Source organism: Bufo gargarizans, chromosome 1, assembly GCF_014858855.1.
Source record: "Bufo gargarizans isolate SCDJY-AF-19 chromosome 1, ASM1485885v1, whole genome shotgun sequence".
Lineage (NCBI taxonomy): Eukaryota > Metazoa > Chordata > Amphibia > Anura > Bufonidae > Bufo > Bufo gargarizans.
The window spans coordinates 231211712-231238965 of NC_058080.1; the positions used below are offsets into that span (position 1 = coordinate 231211712).

The 27254-nt window shown below is 43.7% G+C and overlaps 1 protein-coding gene across 2 annotated transcripts in view; it reads right to left on the bottom strand.

The window, feature by feature from the left end:
* The window catches only part of TRPC3 (transient receptor potential cation channel subfamily C member 3), a 390327-nt gene that overhangs the window by 310825 nt on the left and 52248 nt on the right, over positions 1 to 27254 (bottom strand). The window lies entirely within an intron of this gene.

Sequence of the window (27254 nt, forward strand, 5' to 3'; positions counted from 1 at the left end):
TGAGAGATAACCTGCCATCAAGGGAGTCTAGGAGTGTTATTAAAAAAATACGATCAGTTATTGTATTGAAAATCTTGCTGGTGTTTTTCATGTGGAAACATTATTTATATATGATGGGAAAAATCATATTCAAATTCCTCCCAAAAAATCGACACTCAGTAAAAAGGGATTTATATTCATTTGCATGAAATTTGCATCTTCTTATACCATGCTGCAATTTCAAATGTGACTTTTCATTAATGTCAAACAGTGTAATCTTAGAGAAAAATTATTACCAGAAGTTAGTTATGCTCAAATGTATTACATTCTGATGCTCTTTAATAATCTAAGGGTTATTTCCAAATATCAGGTGCAACCAGCTTTGGAAATGACATGTAAGGTAACATTAAAAGTGGTTACATGGATTGCCAAAAAATAAGTAATCATCAAGATCAGTCTCTCTCAAATCCGACCATCCAGAGAAAACTGACTCGCGATCGTGTCTCATCTTTTTAATATATCTATCAGTGTTTACAGTAGGACAAGTTAATTAATTTATCTGTCGGCAGTGAACTACACATTACATTATTATTATTTTTTTCCAGTTAAAAAATAAACCTTGGAAATGTATAAGATATAGATTAGGGTGGTGAGCAAATTTCTTGAAATTCATTTCAGGTCCGATTCTAAGGAAATCAGTCAAAAAATTTGGTTCAGGTCCAAATTGATTCTACTTGAATCAAAAGTGCTCCAATTCCCCTGAAAAGTTGTATACAACACTCTACAGTCTCTTGTGAGTCATATCTTTTCTCTCTTGTCTTTCTTTCGTTTTAATTTTTTTCTAATTATTTTTCTTTTTCTCTGCCACCCCCTTTTAAGCTTTTTAAAGCAATGAGCATTAGTAAATAACTGTTCCATCATGTATCAAATTGAACAAGCTTCTGCTACTTGTACTGGGTGATTTGGATTTTGGTTAAGACACAGAACTGTGCCTCATTTGGAGAACAATGAGACACATTTTATGGACAGCTGGCCAAAAGTATGAATCGGATAAAGAAGAATAACATTTATTTGAAGGCGCGGAACTGTTCCACATTTTTGGAAAATGATGAGAAAGCTGGTAAAAAGTACTGCCTGCCTGCTGAATCAAGTTTTGGTGAAGGCGACACATTTACCACAAATAAGTGGTATGGCAGCAACTGCACTGCCAGCAACTTGGCCAGGTGGGAGTTCAGCTTGCTAACAACCTGAGTTTTCTGGCCAAACATTCCATTATCAACTGTACTGGTTGTGGATGCGGCTTGGCTGCCACAAAGACGAACTGGTAAAAGAGAAAAATCTTATTCAGATTGCTATCCAGTTCTATTTTGCCACTATCTTCGGTGATGCCGCCTCTTATGCGCAGAACTGCATGATATTTTAAAAATAAGACCATTTTAATAGACAGTTTGCCAGAAATAGTAATATTGTAGAAGAAAATCTAATTTGGGTGAAGCACAGAACTACACCGCATTTACCACAACTAAGTGGTATGTAGCAACTGCACCACCAGGCATTTGGCCCAGTGGGATTTAAGCTTGCACACAAGCTAATTGCTGGTTGCAAATAGTTGCAAATAGTATTCCGTTTTTGGATGCCACAAGGTAGAGTGGAAAACAAGTAGGAGGAGAAGAAGCAGCTGATGATGATGACAAGGACGCTGTATTGTTTGGCGATGCGGCTTCCACAAAAAAAGACTGGGAGAAGGACAACAGACTTGTTCCGAATGCTGGCCAGTACTATTTTCCCACTGGATTCAGTGATACCCCCTCGTTCTACAATAGAGCTCTAATACCAATGTTTGTGTTTGAATGCACACGGCTTATTTTCATCCTGCAGATCTTGAACAGTGGTTTTATGTGCTGGCTTTGTGGAGAAAAACTTCCATAAGGGAGATACTCGCACAGAGCTGGCAGTAGCCAAGCTTTGCCTAGATATGGCCCATTTTAAGCCCTGCCGAAGGTATCAGTGGCACCATCAGTTTCTGCACTCACCACAATCAAAGCAGATCTGGCCATGGCAGTTTTTTGGGAGTTTTTAGCCAAACAGTGCCTCAGCTCTTTATTGCTTACACAGCAAAATTCTCCTCCTCTGATGTCACTTTTTTCTCAGCACACCAATTCAGCTCCCAGATTCTGTCCAACACATAATCATTGTCATAGTCCTCACATAGTCCTATGATAAGTTATTGTGAGCTCCTTTTGCCCCCCTTCCTCCTCTGTATTTGCTCTAAGTGCCACTGTGTCCACAGCTAATTATGGCCCTACCAACACCACCAGACCTATATGTGTCACTAATTCTACCACCGCCACCAACATAGCTATGCATTGGGTTCCCCAACCTAAGCCTGAACCTCTTCCTCATTGTGGCTCAAACACTGGTGCAGACGCTTCTCACACAAGTCATCAATAGAAAGATTATCATGAGTATTTTCCATAGCACATGCGGTCTTGTTGCTTCTTCTTAGGAAAAAAGAAGGGGCATAAGATGATTCAAGTAATAAACTTCTCTGGGGCTGCAAGGAGGAGGAGCAGGAGGAATGAGCTGATCCCTGGCTCAAAGGCACAGTTCAAAAGTGACACGGACATCATCCTGCTGTGACTGAGAGGTGGAGTGAGCCATCCAGTTCACAATCTCATCCTCTTTATCCTCATAATAATCTGGAACCTACCGGAAGTGAGGGAGAACTGTGGCCTGCTGCTACTATTTCTACTGGTTGAACAGCTGGTGCTTCTACCGCTGTTTGTAATACTACAGCCACCCCCAAATCACAGGTCTTTCATTTCCCACTCTTTGGTTTGCCAGACATTTTATTATGAGGCCTATAAATGAAAAGTCATTGGTTTGGTACACAGATTGTTAAACGGTAGCAAAATTGCAAGTATTTTTTTTATGTAATTGACAGACAGAGGCACAATTAAACGTCTCCTCCCTTCTACGTACACACTGTACAGTGGAATTGACAATTTGCAATGGTATATTAACTCAGAACAATGTGTTGAATTAACCTGGATGGAATATTAATGCAGCACATTGCAGTTAATTAAATTGGACAGTATATTTAGGCAGAACAATACTTTGAATGAAACAGGTATATTGTTGCACTGAAATGTAATTAACACAGGTACATTTAAACATTCCCTTCTACAAACACTCGGGTATTGACACACTGAAATGCGCTGAACTGTTTTATTATAAATGGCAGCACAAATACAGAGATTATCTTTGCTTGCTGTCCCTAGTGGAGCTCACAATCTAAGTTCCCTATCATTATGTCTTTGAAGTGTGGGGGAGAACTAACAAACTCCATGCAGATGTTGTCCTTGGTTGGATGCAAACCTAGGACCTCAGCGTTTCAAGTCATCAGTGCTAACCACCGAACCACTGTGCTACCCTAAACTATCCCTATAATAGAATAAGATTGATGGCTTGTGTCTAATTGCTGTCTGCCAGACACATCCAACACTTCTCACATGGCAGGCTAAGCTCAGAATGGCATCTGTGCTTCTGAGCTAGCCTACAGCCTGAAGGACCTGCAAAAATATTGCCCCCTGATTGGCTCACAGGCTGTCAGCCTGTGAGCCAATGAGGGTACGCCCCTCCCTCCCAGGATTATGTGATCCTCCATCTTCATCCTCCCTGCGTGGTTCCCCTCTAACTGTCACAGTAAAATGGCACAGGCACTGTTTTGAGTGATATATCCAAAGCGAATCTCCAAAACTTCAGATTTATTTGGCAGCAGAATTTTTGTGAAATTTTTAAAGAATCTGATTTGTTACATTGGAATTGGCTCCATCACAGCCAATATGGCTGACAGGAAGTAGCAGTCAAACAGTTTTGATCTGTCAAATGAATAAAAGAGGGGAAAATCACAGTCACTTTTTGTTTTGGCTGGAAAAATGCTGATATTGTAGAAAGCCCATTTATACTGATGGCAAAATCACCTTCCCACAAAACAGCCTTTTGTACAGCATGACTTTCTGAAGCACCGAGCCTCCACACATCTTGGAAAATCAGCATTAATGAGAACTGCAATAGAAAGATTTATGCTCCCTGGACGTTACTCCAGGCATCACTTCCTGGAGAATTTTCTATCTCAGCCATAATGCCAACAGACTAGCTATCCATTTAAGACTCTAGGTCGCATTGCCGGCAGTGGAGTGACCTTGTGAATGAACATAGAACAAAAACTGAAAATACAAATGACAGCTCCTTGGGGCCTCTCTATGACTAGATAGTGATAGGCAAATATTACTGGTAAGATCCTAGATATAAGTGGACATCCTCTTTAGGGGCACGATTGGCATAGAAAAATAACACAGAGGTTAGTAGCTTTAAGTACAGGTTGAAGTATACTTTAAAATAAGACAAATGTTGAATATTCTCTTTACACACTCAGAAACATTGTCATTTTTAAAGGAGCTTTCTGGGAATAATTAACTATTTACTGATGACACCTAGCCTGCATTGCCTTTTAAAAGATTCACACTTGCTCCCTGATGCTCTGGTCCTGCGTGCTGGCTCCTGTTCATCTGTATTTCAGTCAAATGACTGGCTTCAGCTGTGATTTGTCGCTTGCATATGTGACCATGTCTATACCTTGATTAGAAGATGGATGAATGGGAGTCATTGTGCAGGACCAAAGCAGCACGGAGCTGGTAAGTAGAAATCTTTCAATCAGTCATTCAGTCTATACAGCAAATATTCCCTCTGCCCCCCCCCCCCCCCAAAAAAAAAAACATTTAACCTTTAAAAAGTGACACTTCCACCAAAGAAAAAAATCATGCATTAACAAGCAGTATGCGACTTGTATGTATCTACTTTAAAAAAGCATGGTTCGCTTTTGTTTTAAATAATTTTGTAAGTATAAAAATTACACAGCTGGGTTCCCATTGCACTGGTCAAAACCAGAGATAATTTTTCCCTTAGGCTACTCTCACGCTAGCGTTTTTTGCAGATCCATCATGGATCTGCAAAAACGCATCTGTTACAATAATACGACCGCATGCATCCGTTATGAACGGATCCGGTTGTATTATGTCTTCTATAGCCATGACGGATCCGTCTTGAACACCATTGAAAGTCAATGGGGGACGGATCCGTTTTCTATTGTGCCAATTTGTGTCAGAGAAAACTGATCCATCCCCATTGACTTACATTGTGTGACAGGACGTGTGCCATTTGGCTCCGCTTTGTCAGGCGGACAGAAAAAAGCTGCAAGCAGCATTTTGGTGTTCGCCTCCAGAGCGCAATGGAGATGGAACGGAGACAAACTGATGCATTCTGAGCGGATCCTTTTCCATTCAGAATGCATTGGGGCTAAACTGATCTGTTTTGGACCGCTTTTGAGAACCCTGAAAAGATATCACAAATGGAAAGCCAAAACGCTAGTGTGAAAGTAGGCTTAGATGCCACGGTTAATAGCACCCACAGCTTCTAAAGGGCATGATAGAGTGACACTCCTATCGCCCCACTCTGCAATGTGATCATGGAGTGCCAATAGATTGCTCAGGTATCCAGGGGTCTAACACTGGTCCCATGTCTGCCATTTTACAACTCTTATTAGGCCCATATGTACTACATTGCAATGTATTACACTCGTGATGCATAGACCATAGTGTTGAAGTCCCCTAGGGGTAAAAAACTGCAAAGAAATATGACTGAAAGGGGTCATTTACTAATCTGAAAGATGCCTAAATTAGGCGTATTTCAGGAGCAGATGGTGGCGCAACGGTTAGTTGCACCTCTATTTGCGACTCTTACCTGCCTAGGTCACGACACAATTTTAGACCTGGCGTGAGCAGGGAAGGGGACTCATTCATCATTCATTTTCTATACCTGTTTTAGGTATAGAAAAAGGTCTAAATGTAAGACAGCTCGGAAGCTGTCTTCCATTTAGAACTGGCGCTGGATGTGCCAAAGTTATGCGCCTCTTCATAACTTCGGCAGATCCACCTCCAGCTATGGACTTTCATTAAGACCGGCGTTTAAAACGCTGGTTTTAATAAATGTGGCCCAAAATGTTTAAACATCTAAAAATAGAAAGCTGAAAAAAACACAATTCTTTTCTTCATTAAAATGTATTATTATGTAAAAAAGAAAAATTAAAGTACACATAATAAAAACTATTGAATTGTCCCATTAACCTGAACACTATGAAAATGTAAAATTAAACAGTGCCAGAATTGCTACCTATTCCGCCTCCCAAAAATGGAATAGAAAAAAAAACTAAAGAAAGAAACCTCACACAAATTCAATGATGAAAAATCTATAAGATCTAAGAATCTTAGAAATAGTTTTTATTGTGCAAATGTAGCAAACATAAAAAGAATATATATATATATATATATAGACGAAAACGGACAGCAACTCCAAATAGTACAAAAAAGATAATTTATTGAGCCACAGTGGCACAGAGGCGACGTTTCGGCTCAAAATCCAGAGCCTTTCTCAAGCATCAAAGACACAAAGGTGAGTGCACATATAAATAGGTGTACACAATTACAACATTATAATTAATTGACATTCACAATTAATATAAAAATAGATAAATACATCAATGAACAGTGTTTAAAAAAGTGACAACATACAGAGATGAATCCAGTGATACATAATTATGTGTATAATCCATAATGAATACATATAGAGTAGCATAATCCATAGTATAAACATAAGTGGCTCCAATATAAATCATCTGTTTCAAATCTTCTTTAATGATCTACAATAAAAACAAGGAGGTGCCAGAGAAATAAGGGTGACATACCACAGAGTCCGCATGTATCCACATCTCAATGATGGCCACACTTGGCGTCTAGCTGGATGGAGTGCGCAGGCGCCAGCATCCGTCCCTACAGAATCGCGTCACATTACGTCCTGATACGGCGCGCCTGCATCATACCTTGCGCCATCAACTACACGCCATTCACTCTACTCCAGTACGCATGCTCAAAGCGTTTTAACTAGAGATACGCCATGTTTGGTACTGGACGGATTGCCCATAGTTCCTAAATCTATATTTAGGGTGGCTAGCTGGAGGCAAAAGTAAGAGAACCATAATCCTCTGTCAGGGGATCATGGTAATCCTATGTGGGGCGTGCATTGTAGTCCCGATCGACACCCCAGTATCGGCCGTATACCAAGTGCCGCCCCCATCATGCCACCTATAGCCACCCAACAAGGGTTCTCCTTAATAATACATATTCTTCGAAGAAACAGGTATGTAAAATGTGTCGGAACATGACCCGACCCCAATACACAATCCAATCCAGATATGGCCAAACATGTGGATACCGTCGGACGTGGGATACAGCTTACTTCCATGTGGCAAAACGACACCTAGATTTCATAGCTCCTTTTCTAATATTCATTAATCATCTGAAATATAATGACAATGAAAATTAATAATATTCAATTGAGAAGGAACAAGTTCAAGTTAAATCTCATAATAACCTTTGTGTAAAATCAACACCTACAGTCAGTTCCACAGTAGTTCTCTCCTTTTTAATAATAAATTCCTATTGCCCCCCCCCCCCCCCCCCCGTCTGGGCATAGGGATATGGTCTATGATCCAGCATTTTAGTTAGTATTCTGTATGATCCATCTCAACAAAATGTTTAGGGATAGGTAGAGCCTGACGTTTTTTTCTAATGGTGGAGCGGTGATTGTTTAGTCTAGTTTTCAAGTCGGTGGAAGTCTCACCTATATACAGTAATTTGCACGGGCAACTCAAAACATAGATCACATAATTCGAATTGCAAGTGAGATAGAAAGGAATAGGGTATCTCACATTGGTCTTCGGATGTGTGAAAATTTTTCCTTTACAGATGTATTTACAGTTCACACAGCAGAGACATGGAAAACATCCCGTACTCTGCTGTGTCAATGTTCTCTGTGTTAAACCAGGTCCTGCACCTATATCCGCATGTACTAGTTGGTCACGTAAATTTTTTGATCTTTTGTAAGAAAACAATGGAGGGGATTTGAATTCAGGTATTTGACTGAGGCATCCCCCCAGAATGCCCCAGTGTTTGATGATGATACGATTAATAGTGCTACTATGTTCTGTATATTTTGTAATAAAAGGGATCCTATTATGAGGACCCTTTCTTGTCTTTCTTACCAATGTATCATCCCTATCCAGATCATGGACACGTTCTACTTGGGATAATAGTAGCTCAGTGGGGTAACCCCTATGTCTGAATTTATCAACCATAGTCTCCAATGATTTCTCTAGTACATCAGGGTCCGAGGTAATCCTCTTGGCCCTGAGGAACTGAGAAAAGGGAAGATATTTCACCATATTTCGTGGATGACTACTCTGGTAGTGTAAAAGGGTATTCTTATTCGTAGGTTTAGTGAATAACCTGGTTGCTAGACGTCCTTCATCATATATGACAGTAGTGTCCAAAAATTGGATTTCAGTGCTAGAGTGCACAAGAGTGAATTGCAACTCTTTATTGACACTATTCAAATAGGGGGGGGGGGCAATAGGAATTTATTATTAAAAAGGAGAGAACTACTGTGGATACACAGGCTAAACACCTTAAAGCCAAATGGTCTCAATGTAGATTTCAATTTAGAGGTGTGTACTTGAAGAGGTGGTTTGCCCCTGTTATGTCTTGTGTCATTTGCTACACGTCTTTCACTTGACTGTAGGTGTTGATTTTACACAAAGGTTATTATGAGATTTAACTTGAACTTGTTCCTTCTCAATTGAATATTATTAATTTTCATTGTCATTATATTTCAGATGATTAATGAATATTAGAAAAGGAGCTATGAAATCTAGGTGTCGTTTTGCCACATGGAAGTAAGCTGTATCCCACGTCCGACGGTATCCACATGTTTGGCCATATCTGGATTGGATTGTGTATTGGGGTCGGGTCATGTTCCGACACATTTTACATACCTGTTTCTTCGAAGAATATGTATTATTAAGGAGAACCCTTGTTGGGTGGCTATAGGTGGCATGATGGGGGCGGCACTTGGTATACGGCCGATACTGGGGTGTCGATCGGGACTACAATGCACGCCCCACATAGGATTACCATGATCCCCTGACAGAGGATTATGGTTCTCTTACTTTTGCCTCCAGCTAGCCACCCTAAATATAGATTTAGGAACTATGGGCAATCCGTCCAGTACCAAACATGGCGTATCTCTAGTTAAAACGCTTTGAGCATGCGTACTGGAGTAGAGTGAATGGCGTGTAGTTGATGGCGCAAGGTATGATGCAGGCGCGCCGTATCAGGACGTAATGTGACGCGATTCTGTAGGGACGGATGCTGGCGCCTGCGCACTCCATCCAGCTAGACGCCAAGTGTGGCCATCATTGAGATGTGGATACATGCGGACTCTGTGGTATGTCACCCTTATTTCTCTGGCACCTCCTTGTTTTTATTGTAGATCATTAAAGAAGATTTGAAACAGATGATTTATATTGGAGCCACTTATGTTTATACTATGGATTATGCTACTCTATATGTATTCATTATGGATTATACACATAATTATGTATCACTGGATTCATCTCTGTATGTTGTCACTTTTTTAAACACTGTTCATTGATGTATTTATCTATTTTTATATTAATTGTGAATGTCAATTAATTATAATGTTGTAATTGTGTACACCTATTTATATGTGCACTCACCTTTGTGTCTTTGATGCTTGAGAAAGGCTCTGGATTTTGAGCCGAAACGTCGCCTCTGTGCCACTGTGGCTCAATAAATTATCTTTTTTGTACTATTTGGAGTTGCTGTCCGTTTTCATCTACATACAAGGGTAAGCAGTGAATTCCCTGGACCTAGCACCCTCTCTCTCTTTTTGGTGTAAATTGGTGCTGCCATACGTTTTTTCTTTTATATATATATATATATATATATATATATATATATATATACACAGTACAGACCAAAAGTTTGGACACACCTTCTCATTCAAAGAGTTTTCTTTATTTTCATGACTATGAAAATTGTAGATTCACACTGAAGGCATCAAAACTATGAATTAACACATGTGGAATTATATACATAACAAAAAAGTGTGAAACAACTGAAAATATGTCATATTCTGGGTTCTTCAAAGTAGCCACCTTTTGCTTTGATTACTGCTTTGCCCACTCTTGGCATTCTCTTGATGAGCTTCAAGAGGTAGTCACCTGAAATGGTTTTCACTTCACAGGTGTGCCCTGTCAGGTTTAATAAGTGGGATTTCTTGCCTTATAAATAGGGTTGGGACCATAAGTTGCGTAGAAGTCAGGTGGATACACAGCTGATAGTCCTACTGAATAGACTGTTAGAATTTGTATTATGGCAAGAAAAAAGCAGCTAAGTAAAGAAAAACGAGTGGCCATCATTACTTTAAGAACTGAAGGTCAGTCAGTCCGAAAAATTGGGAAAACTTTGAAAGTGTCCCCAAGTGCAGTCACAAAAAACATCAAGCGCTACAAAGAAACTGGATCACATGCGGACTGCCCCAGGAAAGGAAGACCAAGAGTCACCTCTGCTGCGGAGGATAAGTTCATCCGAGTCACCAGCCTCAGAAATCGCAGGTTAACAGCAGCTCAGATTAGAGACCAGGTCAATGCCACACAGAGTTCTAGCAGCAGACACATCTCTAGAACAACTGTTAAGAGGAGACTGTGTGAATCAGGCCTTCATGGTAGAATATCTGCTAGGAAACCACTGCTAAGGACAGGCAACAAGCAGAAGAGACTTGTTTGGGCTAAAGAACACAAGGAATGGACATTAGACCAGTGGAAATCTGTGCTTTGGTCTGATGAGTCCAAATTTGAGATCTTTGGTTCCAACCACCGTGTCTTTGTGCGACGCAGAAAAGGTGAATGGATGGATTCTACATGCCTGGTTCCCACCGTGAAGCATGGAGGAGGAGGTGTGATGGTGTGGGGGTGCTTTTCTGGTGACACTGTTGGGGATTTATTCAAAATTGAAGGCATACTGAACCAGCATGGCTACCACAGCATATTGCAGCGGCATGCTATTCCATCCGGTTTGCGTTTAGTTGGACCATCATTTATTTTTCAACAGGACAATGACCCCAAACACACCTCCAGGCTGTGTAAGGGCTATTTGACCATGAAGGAGAGTGATGGGGTGCTGCGCCAGATGACCTGGCCTCCACAGTCACCGGACCTGAACCCAATCGAGATGGTTTGGGGTGAGCTGGACCGCAGAGTGAAGGCAAAAGGTCCAACAAGTGCTAAGCATCTCTGGGAACTCCTTTAAGACCATTTGTGTTGGAAGACCATTTCAGGTGACTACCTTTTGAAGCTCATCAAGAGAATGCCAAGAGTGTGCAAAGCAGTGATCAAAGCAAAAGGTAGCTACTTTGAAGAACCTAGAATATGACATATTTTCAGTTCTTTGACACTTTTTTGTTATGTATATAATTCCACATGTGTTAATTCATAGTTTTGATGCCTTCAGTGTGAATCTACAATTTTCATAGTCATGAAAATAAAGAAAACTCTTTGAATGAGAAGGTGTGTCCAAACTTTTGGTCTATACTGTATGTGTGTGTGTGTGTGTATATATATATATATATATATATATATATATATATATACACATATTGTTGACATCCTTAGGATAGGTCATCAATATCTGATTGGTGGGGGTTCAACTCCCAGCATCACCGTCGGTCAGCTGCTTGAAGGAGGCAGCACTTGTACGAGCTTGTCTGTCGTCTTGCTTGCAGTGTAATTAGAATTGAATGGAACAAGCACTTGTAATTACACTGCGCCTCCAAGACTGCCTCCTGCTCAAACAGCTGATTGGAGAGGGTGTCAGGAGTCAGACCCCCACCGATCAGATATTGATGACTTATTTTGAGGATGGGTCAATATGTACTGGCTGCACAACCCTTTTAAAGGGACTGTCCACTTTTTACTATTGATGACCTATCCTCAGGGGATGTTGGGAGTCAGACTACCGCCAATCAGCTGTTTAAAGAGAAGGCAGCACACATATGAGCAATGCCTTCTCCATACTGTTTTCCCATTCGCCGCAACAATTGCTGTGGTGAGCAGATGTAATTACAAGTGTGGCTTCCTCATTCACTTCTATGGGCCTTAGAAGGGAATGAGGACACCATACCTGTAATTACAGAAATAAGTGGGGTAGACGGCTCTACTTTTCAACAAATGGTAGAGGTGCAGAGACTGCTGAGTCTGACTCGCCCAGTCAGAAGAGTAAAATTAAGAAATGGAAAGATAAGCAGGCACACTCTTATTTGGGTCAATCTATTGATTTATTTATAATATTAAAATATTGTAGTAGTTGTAGAGTATTTTTTTTAAAGAAAATTATATATTAAGATATGAATGAGTGCTAGCAGTAAAAGTCATAAGATCAATGGTTCAAGGTTAAGAGTCTATGTAAAATATCCTTTATGATAAAAATGGTAAAATGTAGAAAAATAATATATAATAATAATAAGTGGGTGATCACCACTGGGTAGAGGATGAATAATCGCAACTGGATAGAAAATAAATGATGTGCCTTTTATAGTGACATCTGGAGTATGATGCGGGCGGTCACGTCATCGCTTCTCAATGTTTTTCCAGAGCGATCCTTTTGGTCTGGTCTGGATGGTGCACCGTAGTTAAGAAGCCTATAGAGAGAGAGGATTGTTAGAACACTAACTACGGTGCACCATCCAGACCAGACCAAAAGGATCGCTCTGGAAAAACATTGAGAAGATCGCGATCACGTGACCCCTGTGTCATACTCCAGATGCGCAAACCATGCCCCCCTGGCGTCCTAGGCAACACACTGACGACTTCTCCAAGCTGTGCTGGACTCCAGACACTCTCCCAGGAACAGCCGACCGTCATTAGAGGACCTGATACAACAGCGCCAGGTGAAGGGTAAGTGACCTCTGTAGCCAGAGACAGTGCGGGACACCGCACTCAGGCACAGAGCATCCCTTCTTCACACAGCATTGTACAAAGATACAGCGACTTGTACCACTTATATATTGTCACATATACCTTGAAGTCTTGACCCAAAGAAGATCATCTTTAGCTCAATACAAGATTACCAATGTATATCTTCATTGACTTATGAAAGACTATTCCACAAACAGAGGCACCACTATAAAAGGCACATCATTTATTCTCTATCCAGTGGCGATTATTCATCCTCTACCCAGTGGCGATCACCCACTTATTATTATTATATATTTTTTTTATATTTTTCTACATACCTCTAATTACACTGCTCACCACTGCAACTTCTGCGGTAAGCAGATAAACAGAGCAAAGAAGGCAGCACTTGTACGAGTGCTGCCTTCTCTTCAAACGGCTGGTCGGCAGGGGTGTCGGGAGTTGGACCCCTGCCAATCTGATATTAATGAGCTATCTTGAGGATAGGTCATCAATAGTAAAAAAGCAGACAACCCTTGTAAGGCCCAAACACGTTCAGTCCTTAAAGAGTGAGGAAACCAAATAAATATCAGCCTACAATTACAATAGTAGCAAGTGTTACATTACTAAAGTGTCATTAAAGGTAACGTATCACCGATATTTGTTTTTTATTTATTCAAACAGATATTGAAAGGTACAATGGGCAGAAGATGACTCACTGACTTCTATGTGAGAGTTTTCTAGACATGTCCTATGGCCTGGGCAGAGGTAATTTTGCAGGGAGGGGAATAGATAAGCTGAAACGATCACCTATTGAGAATTCATTGTAATCCTGTCTATGATGATATTGATATGACTGCTGAAAAGAGAGCGGCTAGTATGAGAATTGCAGGATCTTAAGAATAAGAATTGCAGGATCTAAAGACATTTTTAGCAGATCGTAACATGGGAAATTAAACCTCACCAAAAAATCTTAAAAATATGTCTAACATAAAAACTTGACTGCAATTATAATTTTTGACTAACTAGACACCTGCTTAATGGAAGACTCTGCTTTGAGGTCACAATTTACATAATTTGACAGTTGAATCAATGTAAAGTGTTAAGTAATTGAAGAAACTTGCACCAATTTTGAGCTACTGTGCTCTTCTGCTCTACTCATGGGTAACGTTAAATCCAGAAATCTGCTGGTTTCCTGTTAGTTATATAAACACACAATAACTACGGCATATTTGGGTGCCTTGTGTCTGTCACTGTACTTGGAGGCCTGTAGCACTGGTATTATAAGTCCCTAAAGTTATCCCTGTTATGGGGATCCTGTACCACTGCCTCTTGAAGAAAATGGCTGAATGACAGAGATCTCATCCTCAAACACAATCCATTTTCAAGGACTGCAGCAGTGGAAGGCAGAACTGCAGCAGAACTATTTTCCACTTTGAATCATTTATTTTTATGCTGCTGTGTATAGATATTGCTATTACATACTTATTATGACGCCCCTGGTGTTCTGCTAAATCCCTTTTAGAAAAACCACCAAATGTTTCCAGTGAGAAGAAGCCCTTCTATGCTCACTTTCCCATTGGCTAGTCTGGACAATAGTAGTAGTCACTCCCCCATGTACAAGCAGGTCCAGACAGTGGGACTGGGCATTTACTGTATAACTACTACCTCAGGTACATTAGATGGAAGCTCTGAGAGGGAATCAAAACAACGCATAACAAGTAGGTAACAGCAATATACAGTATTGATATAGCTATTTCTTTTTATAAAAAATATATTTTGAGAAAACTCTTCGATCCTTTAATAGATATTTTATTTACATGTGACAATGGTGCTTTTTTTTATTTGCCTCCCATATTATTTTATAGTTATACATTAAAATTTGAATGTTCCTGATACTAATACGTGCATTGTCTTTTTACCTTTGTATGTTTGGTATAAACACATCGGTTTTTTTTTGTTCTATTTTTCAGATTTTCTTTGTCTGTTTTGGAAATCTAGACTCACAGCACAGGGCTCCAGATGGCGACCAAAATGGTCACCAATGCGACTTAGAATTTATAAAAATGGCGACAAGACTTTTTAGTCTTGTCGCCATTTGTGACTAGACCCGCAGCTCTGCAGGGCAGCGGAGATGATGGTTCTCTGCCCCGCGGCCGATGTTCTTCTCAGCAGCGCAGTGGAGAAGGAGTCTCTCCCTCCCCCCTGTGCTGCTGCTGCCGCCGTTAATGAGAGGAGAGACGGGAGGAGGAGGGGCTGTGGCCACTGCGCCACCAATGAAGATAACTGACCTGTTAATACAAATACAGGAGGCGGATGCCAGAATCAAATAGTGTGTCAGTGTAATTGCGGGGCTCCGATCGGTTACTATGGCAGCCAGGACGCTCCTGAAGCCCTGGCTGCTATAGTAAGCTCCCTGCTGTCGTGTGCACAAAGCCCAGGGAGAGTGTGAGGTCCTATTCCCCCTGATAGAGCTCTATAAGGGTGAATAGGACAAGGGTTCCAGCCCCTAAGGGGGCTAATAGTAAGTAAAAAAAAACAAAAAACACAAACACTAAAATTTTAATCCCCCTTGTTTCCCAATTTTACATATAAAATATATAAACAATAAATAAATAAACATATTACATAGCGCTGCGTCCGAAAAGTCCAAACTATAAAAATATAAAAAAAATATTTCCTATGCGGTGAGCACCGTAACAGAAATAAATAAATAAAAACCATGCGATTTGCCATTTTTTAGTCACCTTGTCACCCCAAAAAATATGATAGGACTGTTCTAGCCGAACGTTTCATAAAATGCGGAATGCACGCGGCTTTTTTTTTTATTATATATTTTTTTTGCGTGGTATTGAGTATCGCAATACTTTTTTATGGTGTCGTAAGCGAATCCAAATTTTGGTATTGAAACAACCCTACACCAATCTGATCGGCGTAGCGTTGTCACGATACCCAAATTTTGATTCGGTTTTGATTTGCCAACTAAAAATTTAATTTGGCTCCTAAATTTTTCAGTTCAGGAGCCAATGGCTACTAGGTATTTGTTTTTGTCTGGAGTACTGCAGCAACTATGAATGTCCAGGTGGCAGGCACATGACACAAGGCTTTTCTACATTGCCACTATAGATCTCTCCTTTGTTTCTACCCTGTCATCGACTGTGATCAGTATTGATTGTACGGCACAACGGGTCAAATGGCAGACATCAGAGAAGTTTGCAATGTGGCAAGATTTACATGCATATCTGAATTTGGAATTTAAAGGGGCTGGCCTCCTTCTGGCTACTGTTGACCTACGTGTTTGTAAGATGATTTAATGGCACTTACTAACAGTGATGGTCAGTTCGCAGTGTTCGCCAGCGAACACATGCGGGCTGCCATCTTTAGTAAGGTAGACTCACCCGTCCGGCGATGCACAGGTAAGCCCTTGCCTGTGCCGCAAGCCGGTCTGAAATCAAATGCGGTCACCGGGAGCAGTCAGTTCCGAGAACTGCCCGATGAAGGCCCCCGGCGGCTGTTCTCGGAACTGCCTGGTGACCGCATTTGATTTCAGACCGGCCCCCGACACAGGCACAGGTAAGGGCGTACCTCTGCATCGCCAGACGGGTGAGTCTACCTTACTAAAGATGACAGCCTGCATGTGTTTGCTGGCGAACACTGTGAACTGACCATCACTGCTTACTAATATAACCTTTGCTGATATTCTGCACCATTTTCTATATTTTGTAAGGTATAGCCCCTTGTTTACAATGTCTTTTGTGCTGTCCACACAGAAGTCCTGTCCATAAGATGGCTGCTTATGGAAGGTCATATGACCAGGCCAATTACTCCATGTGATGTCTCCGCTTTTCAAATACACTACAACTGCCCATGTTGGGAGTTTAGTGCAGGTACAGTGTGTTGGAATGCAGGAGACATCACATGGAGGTGATTTGTCTGGTCGCATGACTCTCCATCAGTGGCTATCGTATGGACAGCACAGAAGATAAGCCTAACTAGGGCATGGATTATGAAATATAGCAAACGGCACAGAATATTTAAGGGAACCTGTCACCTGGATTTTGTGTATAGAGCTGAGGACATGGGTTGCTAGATGGCTGCTAGCATATCCGCAATATCCAGTCCCCATAGCTCTGTGTGCTTTTATTGTGTAAAAAAACCGATTTGATACATATGCAAATTAACCTGAGATGAGTCCTGTCCCTGACTCATCTCACGTACAGGACTCATCTAAGGTTAATTTGCATATGTTTAAAATCGTTTTTTTTACACAATAAAAGCACACAGAGCTATGGGGACTAGGTATTGCGGATGTGCTAGCGGCCATCTAGCAACACATGTCCTCAGTGCTATACCCAAAATCCCATTGACAGGTTCCCTTTAACAACGGCTATATTAACAATTGTCATCATACAAACATGCCCATCACAAGTAGCCAAAAAGTGGCCAACCCCTTTAAACAATGTATAATTGAAAGAAATGACTTGCATTTGTTACTGATAATGTACTTTATGATACCGTGAGATACAACATGTTCTCCTCTTCTCTTATAAAAATAGAAACATGAAACCGAAAATGATTGACAAGATTACAGATAAGTAACTTACGCAACCTTTTATGCTGATTTATGTCATTATCCTTGTGTAATCTTAGCATAAACTAGTAATTACAAAAAGTATTGTACATGAATAATGTTAGAGATTCTGTACCATAAAGAGCAAACTGTCAATAATGTGTTAATCAGAAGGAGGAGGAATGGATAAAAGTGCTAGGCAAATTAGTCTTGATGTGTAGAACTGCACAGGGACAAAAAAAAACTGGCTATGGTAGGAAATCTGTTACATCTATACCTAAGAGAGAATAGATAATGGAAAAAGCAAATGACACGAGTGTGTTGGGAAAAGCAGTTTCAAATAGCTCACAGTGAAGTTTCTTAGGCCCTTGCCACCATTTTAGAAAACAGTCTTTTATCAAAGCCCTAAGAACAGACACACAAAGACCATTCATTTGGTTGTCCGGTAGAAAGGAGACACAAAGGCTTGAGAGACGGGGCAGAAATAAGAGCACAGTCATAATTGTTGAAAATCTGTAGCGGCAAGTGTTTAGTGAAGCATGCTTTGACAGAGAAGCAGGGCACACACAATAGAAATTTGTGGCTTACAAAAGACAACGCTCCTCACATAGCCTGCAGATTACAGAAGGCATAGCACGGAACAATAGCAGAGATGTCAGGATCGATATCTGGCTATAGTTCAGCGCTTCAGCTGCTTGCAGAAACTATCAGAATTATGTTAATAGCGTACTGGTGTATTAAGTAGCCCCAGGTCGTCAAGCGAATACTCGCCTTAATGACTGAGGCACAAGGATAGCAGTTCTATCATAGCATGCCTCTAGTGCCTAGTTCCACATGACAGGGTAGATTTACTCTGTCTAAAATGTCGATGGAGTAAATTTAGACAGGATGCGCCACATTTATCACAGTGGCTGAAGTTAAATTCAAAATTTTGTTTGGTTTGGTTAGCGACATAATTTTATACCAAAATTTGCTCAAATTGTCACATCTTGGGTCATGTTCCTTTTCACATTAAGTCGCACCTCTTTGGTGAGCCCCTTCACATATGCCAGGCAATCGCGCTCAGTTTCCTTCCGGTGCAGTGTAGAAACACTGATGGAATTGTTCATATTCATCCGGCACGTCAGCTGTGATGCTGGATGACAAAAAATGTGCACATACACATATATCAGTCCGTCTCAGCAAAAAACAAAACTAGCTGGACACAACTGATATCCAGCCTTTTGGTCACATTTGACTCATAAATAAGTCAAAAAGTAGGTGCGCCAAAAGCTTTAGTGCATTCTGTGACAAGACCTAAGTGCAATCACATTAGCAAATGTGGGCCAATGCATCTACACACTAATGCAGTTAGCATCTATGTACCAATTTACAATTAATATAATGTGTTCCATTTACTACCAGGTGCAGAGTTTAAACCATATGATCCTCCTTTCCCATAGTACTCATTACACTGACAAGTTCCCAGCTGCCCCATGACTGACACAAAAGGCGGTTTTGTTCGAGCTATGTACTCTGCTTACCCTGGGGATTGGAGAGTAATAAGCCGCAGCTAGGACTAGTGTACCAGGAGCACCAAGGTGTCTGTGACAACAACTTAGAAAGAGCAGAAACAGAGAACTCAAGGGACGCAAAACCGGGCGACAAGGAGACGGTTACAGCCCAGACGTAGGCGAGCAAGCAGCAGGTATCAGTGCAGAAGTTTGGCCAGCAGGCACTAAGATTGCCAAGGTCAAGGCTGGTGGTTTTCAGTAATAGGCAATTATAGCAGACAGGAGGATTGTGAAAAGCAAACTGAGAGATCAGGTGCAAGGGGGCAAGTAATATCAGCTATAAATGCTATTAGAGGTAAGCTGTTGGGTCTGATGAGAAAACGAAGCACTGTCTTAAAGGGGTTGTCCAATCCTTTACTATGGATGTCCTATCTGATCGCACCCCTGCCCTTGTATAGTGGATGGAGCTGGTTACTGCAGTGCTGCTTACACTCACTTCTGTAGTTACCAGCACCGTCCACTGAACAATGGACAGAGCTGTGTAATTCCTGCACAGATTTCCAGCTACCCTGAAACCGCAAAAGTGCAGAGTGTAAGAGGCCTGCCAATCGGATATTGATGGCCTATGCTAAGGAAAGGCTGTCAATAGTAAAGAAGTGGGCAACCTTTTTAAGGAACAGCAACCTATGGTGCATTCACCTTCATTCACTGTGCACAATGCAATGAACTCCAGATCTGGCTTGGTCATACACACACAGTAGCTCAAGAGGAAAGCAAGTTAAAGGCTATTGCTAACACCTCGAATTCTAGATGATTGATCCCAAGAAAATGCCAAATCTAAAGTTTTGATATGCTCTTATATAGGAGGGGCCCATCTGACCACTTACTAAAGCCTCGAACATGACAAAGGTTATAGCTTAATGCATCTAATCCAATGAGGGACAATTATCAAGACTGGTGTTTCCATACGCCAGTCGTGATCTCCCTGCGCTGCAGTAAGATGCGCCTAATTTATTAAAAGGCAAATGCCTCTTTGTGTGCCAGAAACTCAAATATACGCCAGCCAGGGGCAGGCATTGACTTCAGTTATATCTTATGCCAGCTTCTGGGGTATAACATAGTAAATCCAGTGGAACGGGATAGGATCCACCCCTCCCATTAAACACTTCCATCTTTTCTTGCTACTTATCTAAAATTATGCACCATAATTTGTGACATTTTTAACGCCACCATAATGGCATCAAACGCTTGATAAATGCCCCTCAATATTTCCCTGGGAGAAGTGGCAACTAAAGTAATAACTGGAATGGGTGGACTACAGTACCCAGAAAGATAATCAACATTAGGGTTATTTACTTTAGAGAAAAGACGACTGAGGGGAGCTCTAATAATTATGTATAAATATATCAGGGGTCAGTACAGAGATCTATCCCATCATCTATTCATCCCCAGGACTGTGACGAGGGGACATCAACTGCGTCTGGAGGAAAGAAGGTTTGTACACAAACATAGAAGAGGATTCTTTACGGTAAGAGCAGTGAGACTATGTAACTCTCTGCCTGAGGAGGTGGTGAAGGTGAATTCTCTAAAAGAGTTCAAGAGGGGCCTGGATGTATTTCTGGAGTGTTATAATATTACAGGCTATAGTTATTAGATTTCTGTAGAAGGGTCATTGATCCAGGGAATTATTCTGATTGCCTGATTGGAGTCGGGAAGAATTTTTTTTCTCCTAAAATGAGCAAAATTGGCTTCGACCTTAAAAGCATTTTATTCTCTTCCAACTTTGCAGGATAGCAGGCTGAACTGGGTGGACAGGTGTCTTTTTGTCAGTCTAATAAACTACTGTATATTTCTATGTAAGCGGTGACAGAAATGTAGAAAAGTGATACATACAGGGAGATTTATTAAAACTGGCACTGATCCCCCTGATCTGGAGTAAGATGAGTCTAATTTATTAAGAAACACAAATTTACTCCAGCTAGGGGCTGAAGTAGACCTTTTATACTATAGTAAATTGGGCCATGCTGAAGCCCCACCCCTCCTGCTAACCGCCACCTTTTTTCTTGCTACTTTAGAAAAGTGATGAGACGCTCAAAAAGTTGCAAATTTTGATGCAAATATGCTGTGTGCCATAATTTGCATCTTTTTATGCCATAATAGTGGCATAATAGCCTTCGATAAATGCCCCTCAAATTGTACTTATCCCTCTCACTCACTCTGTATTAACTGAATTCATTGTTTAAGTAGAATCTACATGTTCATGGGAAACAGGGTTGCCAACTGTCTGTAAATTTATAGAGTGTCCTTAAAATGAGGCGTTTTCTTCTGCTGTCTGACAACAACTAAAAATGTGATTTCCCACCAAATTTCCCAAAGTTTGCACTGTGCATGCACCAGAACTGAGATGCCCAGTGCAACCAACCAGGAAGGAGCTCCCAATGAGGTGCCAGACACCAGAAGAAGGAGGAGGATGAGAATTGTGCACATCCATTTTGCGGACAAGAATGAGCATTTTTACAATTGGGCCCTCAAAGTACAGGATGCACATGGACCACAACCATATTTTGTGAATCCCCGATTTGTGGATACGATCGTGTTAATGTAGCATTAGTTATGTAAAATGTGAAAGATGAAGGTCTATGTACTTGAACTGGAATATAATTTCCCTATAGTTTATAAATTCTCCCGGGAGAGAGCTATCTGAGGATCTTGCACACAACTATTTCGGTCTCAGCTTATGTTATCACTGCCTTATAAGACAGTATTAGAAAATAACAAATCTTTATTCTAAATATTTATTAAAACTTGGCTAACCCCCTATCTAGATATAGATGGTTGGGATATCGCTTGAATGAGGGTTCAATTGGGTTTGTATAACCATCATGTGATGGCTATAGGCTTATAGTACACTGCTTGTGGATGTCCGCTGTGATCACACACTCATACATGTGTCCCACACCGTTAGGGTTGACAATGAGCTGTGCTGTTGTGTGTAATTAAAGCCACAGTAATGCCACCACCTAACGCCGATACCAAACCTGGAACATAGACATTGTAGGTTGGTATCATCCTTTACAGATGTAAGGAGTCCCTGTCAAGCAGATTTCAAGGACAACCTGTCATGGAACCATGAACCAGACGTACAACAAGAGATAAGTGGAAATAAGAAGGTTTTATTGAAAATCAAGCTGTAAGGCGAAAGTCCAAACGGATGGCTAAACTGAAGCAGGGTCTTGCGAAGCCAGAGGTCAGGAACCAGAAGGGTAGTCAGACGAAGCCTGGATCAGGAACCAGCAGGGTAGTCAGACGAAGCCAGGATCAGGAACCAGAAGCAGCAGCAGTCTTAGAAGCATGTGAACACAGGAGGACCAAGCAAGGAACTGAAGCCACAGACCTCCTATATATATGAGCTAGGCATCCAGCTCCTCCCAGTGGGAAGGAGAAGCCGCAGGGTGGGAGGCTACAAGAAACCCAGAAACCAAGATGGCCGCCAGCACATGTCAAATGAAGGAGAACAGCAAGAAGGTAAGACCATGACAGTACCTCCCCCTCAAGGGCCCCTCCTCCGCGGAGTAAAGAACGGTTTCTGAGGGAAGCGTGCGTGGAAGGCTCGGAGCAAGGCAGGAGCATGGACATCTGCGGAGGGAACCCAGGAACGCTCCTCTGGACCATAACCACGCCAATGGACCAAAAACTGCACCCGACCGCGGACCAGGCGTGAGTCCAGGATATTGCTCACCTCATACTCCTCACGATTGCCCACTTGGACCGGACGAGGCCGAGGAACCGAGGAAGTGAAACGATTACACACCAGTGGCTTCAACAGGGAGACATGAAACACGTTGGAGATCCGCATGCCAGGAGGAAGCGCAAGGGCATAGGCTACCGGGTTTACCCTGCGAAGCACTCGGAAGGGACCAACAAAGCGAGGCGCCAGCTTGGGAGTGGGCACTCGAAGGTTGAGGTTGCGGGTGGACAACCATACGCGGTCTCCGACCTGGTAGGAAGGAGCGGGCGCTCGTCTGCGATCAGCCTGGAGTCTCTGGCGCTGCGCAGAGACCTCAAGGGACCTCTGGATCTGTACCCAAGAAGCACGTAGGATGGAAAGGTGATCCTCCACAGCCGGAATATCCTGGGGAGAGAATACCTCCGGTAACACGGCAGGTTGGAACCCATAATTGGCCATGAAGGGAGACGTCCCAGAGGAAGAGTTCACCGCTGTGTTCCTGGCAAACTCAGCCCAAGGCAGGAGGTCAACCCAATTGTCTTGGTGATCGGAGACATAGCAACGAAGGAATTGCTCCAAGGCCTGATTGGATCGTTCTGCGGCCCCATTGGACTGAGGGTGGTAGGCCGAGGAGAAAGAGAGATGAATCCCCAACTGGGAGCAAAAGGCGCGCCAGAACCTGGACACAAACTGACTCCCCCGATCCGACACAATCTCCTTGGGCAAACCGTGCAACCGGAAGACCTCCCTGGCAAAAATTGTGGCCAACTCTTGTGCAGAGGGTAACTTCTTGAGAGGAACACAGTGGCACATTTTGGAAAACCGATCCACAATCATGAGAATGACCGTATGGCCTCGGGATGCAGGGAGGTCCACAATGAAATCCATCCCCAGGTGTGACCATGGACGCTCCCCGGTGGCTATGGGTTGCAAAAGGCCCAACGGAAGGTGCCGAGGGGACTTACTCTGGGCACAAACGGAGCATGCCGCTACATATGCGGCGATGTCGGAACGTAGAGAAGGCCACCAGAACAGACGTGAAACAGCCCAGGACAGCTGATTCTTTCCAGGATGCCCCGCGGCCTTGGAGTTATGGTAGGTTCGCAACAACCGAGTGCGCAACTCCTCAGGCACAAAACATCTGCCGTTGGGTCTCCCAGAGGGAGCACCAGATTGAGCCGCCAAAATCTGCTCACCCAGGGGAGAGGTCAGGCTGGTGCGAATGGCGGCCAGGATCTGATTCGGAGGTATGACCGAAGTCGGAATCGACTCCTCCCCGGACAGCTCGGAGTACTGCCGTGATAAGGCATCCGCTCTGATGTTCTTGGAACCGGGTAGGTAGGAGACCACGTAATTAAAACGTGACAAGAACAGAGCCCATCTGGCCTGACGTGGTGTCAATCTCTTGGCCTCAGAGAGGTAGGTCAGATTCTTGTGGTCCGTCAGGATGAGAACCGGAACCACCGAGCCCTCGAGCAAGTGCCTCCATTCTTTAAGGGCCTGCACGATGGCCAATAACTCCCTGTCACCAATCTGATAGTTGCACTCCGCGGAAGACAGTTTCCGGGAGTAAAACCCACAAGGAAGCAGAGGACCCTCTGGTGTTCTACGCTGAGACAGAAGGGCGCCTACTCCCGTCTCAGACGCGTCCACCTCGAGGACAAAAGGCAACCCAGGGTTGGGATGCGACAGAATCGGAGCCGACACAAAGGCGGACTTTAGAGCCTCAAAAGCTCGGATGGCCTCGAGCGGCCAGACCTGGGGATTGCCGCCCTTCCTGGTCAGATCCGTGAGAGGCTTGGCTAGCATGGAAAAGTCCCTGATGAACTTCCGATAATAATTGGCGAAGCCCAAAAAGCGCTGCAGGGCACGAAGACCACTGGGCTGAGGCCACTGTAAGACAGCCGAAACCTTCTCAGGATCCATGGAGAACCCCTCAGCGGAAATGATGTAACCTAAGAAGGTTACCTGGGATCGGTGAAATTCGCATTTCTCAAGCTTACCGAACAGCTTGTTCTCTCGTAACCGTTGCAACACTCGTCTGACATCCAGAATGTGGGCCTCCATGGATTCAGAATATACCAAGATGTCATCCAAATAGACCACCACACACTGCTGCAACAGGTCACGGAAAACATCGTTGATGAATTCCTGGAAGACTGCGGGCGCATTGCACAACCCAAAGGGCATAACCAAGGATTCATAATGACCGGTCCTGGTGTTAAACGCGGTCTTCCACTCATCGCCCGCCTTGATCCTTACCAGGTTATATGCCGCCCTCAGGTCGAGTTTGGTAAAGACCGTGGCCCCTTTGAGGCGATCGAACAGCTCGGAAATCAAGGGTATCGGGTAAGCGTTCTTGATCGTGATGCGATTGAGACCCCTGTAATCGATGCAAGGCCTCAACTCACCGCCCTTTTTTTTCACAAAGAAAAATCCGGCCCCTGCCGGGGACGAGGATTTGCGAATATGTCCGCGTGAAAGCGCCTCCCTCACGTACTCCTCCATGGCCTCATTCTCCGCTACCGACAGTGGATAGACTTTGCCACGAGGAGGAACGGCACCAGATTGTAACTCTATGGCACAATCGTATGGGCGGTGCGGAGGTAGGGCAACCGCACGCACCTTATCGAATACATCCCGGTACTCCTCGTATTCAGGAGGCAACAGAGAGTCCGAGGAAGTACACAGCAACTTGACAGGCCCATGGATGCAACTAGCCCCACACTGCGGTGACCACGAGAGGATCTCGGCCGATCTCCAATCGAAAGTCGGATTATGCTTCTGGAGCCAGGGGTACCCCAAGACCACCGAGTAGTGTGGAGACGAAATAACCTGGAGACAGACCGACTCTCTGTGAACGGCACCAATGGCCATCCCCACTGGAAGGGTCTCCTGAGTCATGTGTGGCGGCAGAAGGGGTCTGCCGTCTATCGCCTCAAGAGCCAGTGGGGAACCTCGAGGCTGCAGAGGAATGGAATTGGCGGCAGCGAACACACTATCAATGAACAAACCACCAGCACCAGAGTCCACCAACGCCTGGGTCGTCACCGAGCCCCCGACCCAGGAGAGGACAACAGTAATCAGTGGTTTGTCAACACGGGAAACCGGGGACGAGGAGACTCCACCCAAGATCTGCCCCCGACAGGATCTCAGGTGCGAGCGTTTCCCGGACGGTTCGGGCATGCCAACCGAAAATGCCCACCGAGACCACAGTACATGCATCGGCCCTCGCGTCTCCGGAGTACCCTCTCCCCCTCGGACAGGCGAGCAAACCCCAGCTGCATGGGTTCACCCCCAGACAAGTCATCCCCAGGAGGCGTGGGAGGAGAGGGAGGCACGGGTGGGACAGCAAACGTAGGCGCCAATCTGTTAGAAGACCTCCGCAGGCTCTCCTTAAAGGAAGGTCTCTCCCTGAATCTGGTGTCAATCAAAATCAGGAAAGAAATAAGAGACTCGAGCTCCACTGGTAGGTCCTTAGCTGCAACCTCATCCTTCAAGGCATCCGAGAGACCATGAGAGAAAGCAGCGACCAGAGCCTCATTATTCCAGCCCACCTCTGCTGCCAGGGTACGAAACTCAATGGCGTATTCAGCTACGGATCGTGAACCCTGTCTGATGGACATAAGGAGCTTCGCAGCAGAGGCAGCACGAGCCGGCACATCGAATACCTTCCGAAGAGAAGCAACAAAACCGGAAAACTCGGCAACCACCGGATTGTTGTTCTCCCATAAAGGGCTGGCCCAGGCCAAGGCCTTGTCCGAGAGCAGCGAGATCAAGAAGCCCACCTTTGATCTCTCAGTAGGAAAGGCATGTGGCAGCAACTCGAAATAAATGCCCACCTGGTTAAGGAAACCTCGGCACTGAGTTGGCTCTCCCCCAAAGCGCTGTGGAAGGGGGGCAGAACCGGTCATACCCCGAAACACCGCAGGCGCAGCAACAGGTGTCGGGGTAGACTCTGGCGCAACAACCGGAGCGGCAGTAGGAGCGGACCCAGGAGCGACAACCGACCCATCGGCAACGGAAGCTAAATGAGCCGTGCGTTCAAGCAGGGTTTGCAACGCCACAGCGAACCGACCCAACAGGTGATCCTGCTGATCAAGTCTGGCAACCAGCATAGGTAGCGAGGATGGCCCTGTACCGTCAGAATTCATGGCTTGGTCCTAATGTCATGGAACCATGAACCAGACGTACAACAAGAGATAAGTGGAAATAAGAAGGTTTTATTGAAAATCAAGCTGTAAGGCGAAAGTCCAAACGGATGGCTAAACCGAAGCAGGGTCTTGCGAAGCCAGAGGTCAGGAACCAGAAGGGTAGTCAGACGAAGCCTGGATCAGGAACCAGCAGGGTAGTCAGACGAGGCCTGGATCAGGAACCAGCAGGGTAGTCAGACGAAGCCAGGATCAGGAACCAGAAGCAGCAGCAGTCTTAGAAGCACACAGGAGGACCAAGCAAGGAACTGAAGCCACAGACCTCCTATATATATGAGCTAGGCATCCAGCTCCTCCCAGTGGGAAGGAGAAGCCGCAGGGTGGGAGGCTGCAAGAAACCCAGAAACCA